The 6,536-nt window shown below is 33.0% G+C and overlaps 1 non-coding gene across 1 annotated transcript; it reads right to left on the bottom strand.

Annotated features, from left to right (window-relative positions):
* Positions 1-5,253: 5,253 nt before the first annotated feature.
* Positions 5,254-5,342, bottom strand: TRNAY-GUA (transfer RNA tyrosine (anticodon GUA)). The gene is given in 2 exon segments: positions 5,254-5,289; positions 5,306-5,342. It is a non-coding gene; the product is annotated as a tRNA-Tyr (tRNA).
* Between the last annotated feature and the right edge of the window lie 1,194 nt (positions 5,343-6,536).

Genomic DNA, 6,536 nt, shown 5'->3' with positions numbered 1-6,536 from the left:
AAAAACATTAATATATGTATGAGATCCCTTTATATTTATTGGCTGCTCTAGATTATTCGGTTTATTTCCTTGTGCAATAATAGCTTGTAAATCCTTTCGAAGTTTCAGATTTTCATTGATAAACTCCCAGTCTTTAAATACAACAAATTCTTATGGCGAAAATCAAACTTTGTTTATTTTTAGCGTTTATTTCAAACTGTTTTGAAATACGTGAAGTAATATACACAGCAAAATCATATTAATCATATTATAAGGGACTAAACCAGTGGTTCTTAACCTTTTCGAAGTCACGGAACACTTTTGATTATAAGAAAAATTTGGGGAACATCAAAAGCATTAAGGTCATAAAACTAACAATAAAAATACACATGGAGTTGCCTCTTATAAAAATGGAACTTATTTTAATACGATACTTGAGCTTGTCGGCTCTCTCAGCAATAGCAGGTCTAATATGTGATATAGCTGCCCTCATCTCCTTGTTTATATTAATAAGTCTTTCACGCTTTTTAGTTTTTATATGGGTTAATATTGAGAAACCGAGCTCACACAAATATGATGTTGAAAACCGTAACAAACTTTTCAGTGCTCTTGTGGAGAGAGAGAGCTGGGTATTCGGCTTGGTCAAAAATTCCAAAATTCCTCAAGAGTTATTTCAGAGAATTTCATTTTTAGAGTGCGATCCATCGATAAGGTAACTAATTGTTCTTCTTCTTGTAACGAAAATTCACAACTTGATGTATTCACTGTGCCAAATGGATTTCGTGTCCAGTCATAATTGTGTGTATTTAAGGAAGGAAAGTAACTTGGAATATTTTCTTCCAATGTTGTTAATTGTTCTATTATAACGGAAATAATTCCCGCGACATTTTTATTCAGAGTAGCCAATTACACTCAGAACTGTGTCATGTGACATCTTTCACCGGCGGAACACTTGTAACCAGTTTGCGGAACACCGGTTAAGAACCACTGGACAAAACGAAAGCAATTGTGTATTATTCATAACCTCCCTTGATCGACATAAGGTGAATTACATGTTCATCAAAGCATTATACAAATAAACGGGAATCTTCATTTACTTCTTCTTCTTCTTCTTCTTCTTCTTAATAAAAAGTTACTGCTAAATCCTCTTTTTTAATGTCAGTTATAGATAATTTAAAATACCTTACCTACACACAGATATGTTGGAGATTGTGTATTTATAATAGTTTGTGATTAATGAAGAAAAGGAATTTAAATGGTTCGGCTTAACCTTAAAACTTATTAAAAGAAAGATGATCAATACCCATTACTAATTTATACTTAGAAGACAACCAATGTTTGCTTCTCCTTTGCCTTGTTATCTCTCTTTTAATAAGCTGAAGTACAAACTTAAGGTTAAATTATAGACTGATCAAGATTCACTTATGAAAAATGCATGACTCGCAAATATGTTGGTTCTCCTCAGAATAGTCGGAAATTCCTGTGAAACTAGTGAAACTTTTCATAAATAGCATTAATTATACAGTTAATTAACTGAATAAACAATTAATCGAAAATGCAATTCATCCAACGGCAATTAATCGAAAACACAGTTTACTGAAAGGCAGTTCATCGAAAAATCACAGTTCATCGAATGAACAGTTTGCCGAAAAATGAATTATAAGGCGTGTTAAGTGTTTGCTTCTCGTATTTATCAAGAAAACCAGCGCTCAAAAAAAAAAAAAAAAAAAAAACATTCATCACGATAAATATATAATTTTGAAATCAAAATGTCTCAGCCATTTTTTTTTGTATTTTACAAGTGATATTATTAATCTGTATCATATCGTAATAAATCATTTGTGCCTAAGACTGCATGAATTATGTAAATACTTCTTATCTAACATGTAATTCAAACAAGAGGGAGTACTTTAGATAGGGTGTAACAGTGTAAATGCACCTCTAAAATGCTCAATGTTCAACGAGAGTATGACCTGATTGAATACTGACTTGGCTTACAAAATAAGACTTTCACAGTTATGCACTTATCAGATTCTATGGCGTTAGATCTGATAAGTGCATAACTCTACTATTCTTAAAAATTCTTGACATCTGTACAAGAGTTTAAAATACTGTTTATTTACTGTAAAATTTGTATACTGCAAAATATTAAGGATTAAAAATGGAATAAAACTTCATGGGTAGCGAATATCTGTTGGTTGGAGAATTGTCTTTGTGTCGTGCACTTCGGCTGTGGTGTTCTTATATTTTTCGCAATATAGTGTACATATCTGTGAAAGCAAGACAAAGTACATCTTTGTGTATAAATTAGTTCTCTTAAAGATAACTAATGGGGATCTGTTAGTTGCAACCTGGAGTCTTAGCATGGATTAACATGCATTTATTCTAATATTTCCTGTAATCGTGTCATTGATTTAAATTAAACAAATGTCTCACAGAACGTCTGAGAATTCTGTACTTAAGCTACGTAAGTAGCTAGTTGTACTTCATGGAGGAAGATCATATTAGACATGTCTCGTTTAGCATTTCATATGTTTATAAGTGGTCTTTTACGACAAGAAAGGCTAAGAGTTAATATTCCAGTAAATATGTTTGCTAGTGAAGATCATAATAATATAAAAGACAGAAAAAAAATTTATCCTTCGAGGCGGATTTGAACCACCGACCTATGGACTAATGAATCCATAGGTCGGTGAAAAATGTATGACTTCGAGTTGCACTTCTCTTTCTCAAGATAATATGAATAGGTTCTAAGCTGGTTGTTCAGCTAACCTTTGTTGTAATATCAAGGGATGCATTGTATAGCCATCTGATAACTTCTCCGAAAGTACACTTGGTACAATATTCTTCGATTATAGAATTTAATTAGTTTCCAGAATGTTCCTCCATATCTCTGAAATCTATGAATACGAATGATAACAGCAGCTGTTTGAAGTTTGCGGATTGTTTGTCTCTCAGACTTCTAGTCATCCAAAATATGTGTGGAGAGTGGGATTCATTTTGTTTCTTTTATACTCTTATCTTTCTTGTCTTTATAAGAGTTTCTCTTCCTGCCTTTCTTCTACAGGACAATTCGCTTGACCATAGTGAGGAGTATTGAATGATTAGAGGATGCTGTTTACGCCAGTATAATGCAGTGAGTTATATTTATGTAAACGCATGTAGTAAAACATTACAATACATATTTCACATTCTATTAGATGTTATCATATATTTCGAACATATCATTTTTGTTAAATAGTTATAGTCCGACTACAGAAGCGAGAGTTCTCGTTGGCAGGCTGCCAAGAAGAGTCAATTCATGTTGAAAAGGAGAAAGAAATACGGCGATGTGTGAATTGGTCACCAACACGCGAAATTACGTGCTTTATACGTAAAATTTCCCAACTGTTATACAAGCTAAATAGTTTCCACTTTAAAAATTACAATGATCATAAAAGAGAAGTTAATTTTCCAACATGTAATAATAAACAACTCATCTCACAGTACCGACTGATTACCCTATAAGCGGAATGGATTCTCCTTCTTTGACATGCGTAGAAGTGTCGAAGGATCTCGCATCTGTGGGCATACTATACATGCTGTTACACGTGACCCAGCTGTTGAATTTTGTACTACTCTTCATTCCGAGTTTCTCTCGAGAAAAACTCGGAAAATCCTCGGGAAAAGTCGGAAACTCGGATATGAAGTATTCAAATTATTAAGTACAATTTTACGGATTGTAATTTCCATCCTTTGAAATCGTTTATATAGAATAACGCCATTTGTCCATTTATACCGTACTAATTTTAAAGTAATTTTAGTGTTATGTATAAACTATACAGCCAGAAATGGTAGAATTATTTAGTGTTATACATTTCGCCTTTCATACTTTTCAAAATGTCATATTTATGTAGAGTTTAGTTTTTATGCTGTATAAACATATTGATCTCCTGTTTTAACATTCAATATCTCCGTCGGTAGCTCAATTGGCAGAGCGGTGGACTGTAATAAAGACAGTTCAGTAATTCATAGTTCGACGGTTCAAATCGGCCGCCACGTAAAATAATTCTTTTGCCAGGCCATGTGGTTAAAATATCCGTTCCCCAGCCAAAGTCTGCGGGTTCGAACCCCGCCGTGGGCATGGATATTTGTGATTGTCTGTGGAAATACTAGTGGTGGTGGTCAGCGATAGATGGCTTTGATGTAGTCGCGGTCATTTGGTGGATTGTGAGTGGTGAAGACAGAGTTGAAGAGTAAATGCCCTCCCTCCATGAGTCTTTGGACTCCCTGGAGGTGAAAAATAATAATAAAAATAATATGTGAATTAAAACTACTAAAAAAGGTGATTACCCTTTGAATATGTCAATAACATCTCAATAATGAAGGAAGAGATTGTAATGCTCATCATATGTTCAGTATCGCAGTTTGAAAAAAAAAATTAAAACTAAAATTGTAAAGAGGGGTAGTGTTATCGTTCCAAAACTTGAATTATAAAAAATAATCTTATTTTTTTATGTTTGCAAATTAATGTTATGTGCAATCAATTAACAAATCTTTCATTTTCGTCCGTTTTTGTTCATCATAATTCTCCACAGCAATAGAATACAATGAGATTCCAATAGATTATGGTGGTATGTTATGTTCCGTAAGTTGGTGGGGAGATAAGTTGGAAAGAGGAAATTAATTTCCTTATTTTCCCAAATTGTAATTGGCTGGTAACTGTATCGGAGAGATTCACCAAGACGAAAAGGACATCATAATTAACATGAAAACACTAGAATTTTGAACTTCACTGCATGATAGACTGTAGTTAATAATTCAGTAATCCAGAGGTCGCTAGTTCAAATCAACTGAATTGCTTTTTTGTAAATCAACTTTTTACATGAAGTTTGATTTAGAATAATTTTATATAGAAAACAGACTAATAGGGTACATTTGAACAGAATTCACTGAAGTCTATTAAAGAAATGTTATTTATGAGAATTGGCCAGTGAATCAATAAAAATAATGTATACTGTCTTGATAAAAGTATTACATACTCAAGATACGCGTACATAATAAATATCAGCTTAGTAAGAAGACAAAAGTCCACTTTTGGCTACTTCAGGAATCACTGCAAATGTCTCACGAGCATCATATCATTTCCATTGCGTCTTGGATAGATTATACGTTGAAACGTCCGATGGAATATCTGCTCTACAAAAAGAAGAGCAGGTTTTCTTCGTATTGTAAGGTTGGTAATATTATAAAAGGCAAATACACAAAGAACAAACCGAAAAAAATGAATTATTTTCCGTCGAGGCGGATTTGAACCACCGGCCTATGGATTACTGAATTGTCTTTACTACAGTCCACCGCTCTGCCAACTGAGCTACCGACGGAGGTATAACAAACTACTTTTTGTTCCTTGATAACAGCAAGTTTCTTTATATAATATGAAGTAAATGATAAGTAGTAGTACAAGTTACAAAGTCCCTACTTCCAATGCATTTGTTTTCTTATGTAAATAAATATATGTGACGAGTGTAATATACACCTATGATGGCTTACTCATGATGTCAGATGCTTTTAAAAAAGATCTCTGATTTACGTTCCGAATAGTAGTATTGTGTGATAACAATAGTATTTGAATTTTGGGTTGAATAATAATATAGGATAATAGGATGTTATTACGTTCACTGAATATTATTTTAAATGATAGTGGTAATACTATATGTCTCTGAGGAGGGGATCTTCATTATAGCGTTATACGTTCACACGTTTTTCTCCCACACATGAGGAATATAGCCGATTGCTGTATAAACATGCTGATCTCTTATTACTGCTTTAACATTTCTTCACAGTAGAAGTGACTTTTTGGAATCTAATAAAGAAACAAAACACACATGACGAGATATCTACTGTTCTTAAGTATAATTAGTTATATTTCGGTTCTAGGTTCTAATACTATCATCAAATATAAAAGAAATATTCTACAAGTACTACACCACATTTGAAGGTCTTCTTAAAGAATGTGCTGAAGCTCTACGCAATCCCTTTAATAGCTATTATGATAGCGTTTCTTAATTTCCCTGTAAAAATGCTAGTATAATAGTAGGGAATATACAAAAAAAAGTGAAAGTAACTGTTAGATGCCATTTGGACGCTTATCTGTCTTTATATATAAAAGTCACTTTGGCTGAATAAATGTTATTGAAATTTAGTAACTGAGATTGCTAGTTGAATTTAACGAGCCAACGCAGTTTTCATTAAAATCCAGCCACTTATGTATCATTTGCAGGCAACACGATTCAGACGAATAAGAAAACATTTGTAGAGAATGACGTCACTATACCAGTCTCCATTGCGAAAAGCGTCGTTTTATGATTGTCTCCAACCATTTCTATAAAATTTTGTTTTATTTCTTTCCATCTTGTGTTTGCATTATTTTTGATCTTTCTATTTTCATTTGAATAGCCGTTATGATGGTTCCTTTTCACAGGAACTACCAGGAGAATTTAGAATAAGGACCATGATTTCTTCTTTATTTGGATATCTAATAGTATAAAATAAACACTGTATTCTGCAATCTGTAA

Source organism: Typopeltis vanoorti, chromosome 2 (genome assembly GCF_054136105.1).
Source record: "Typopeltis vanoorti isolate ZY-2024b chromosome 2, IOZ_Tvanoo_1.0, whole genome shotgun sequence".
NCBI classification, from domain to species: domain Eukaryota; kingdom Metazoa; phylum Arthropoda; class Arachnida; order Uropygi; family Thelyphonidae; genus Typopeltis; species Typopeltis vanoorti.
Note: the sequence above shows the minus strand (reverse complement) of the source record. Positions and strands in the feature narration are given on the sequence as shown.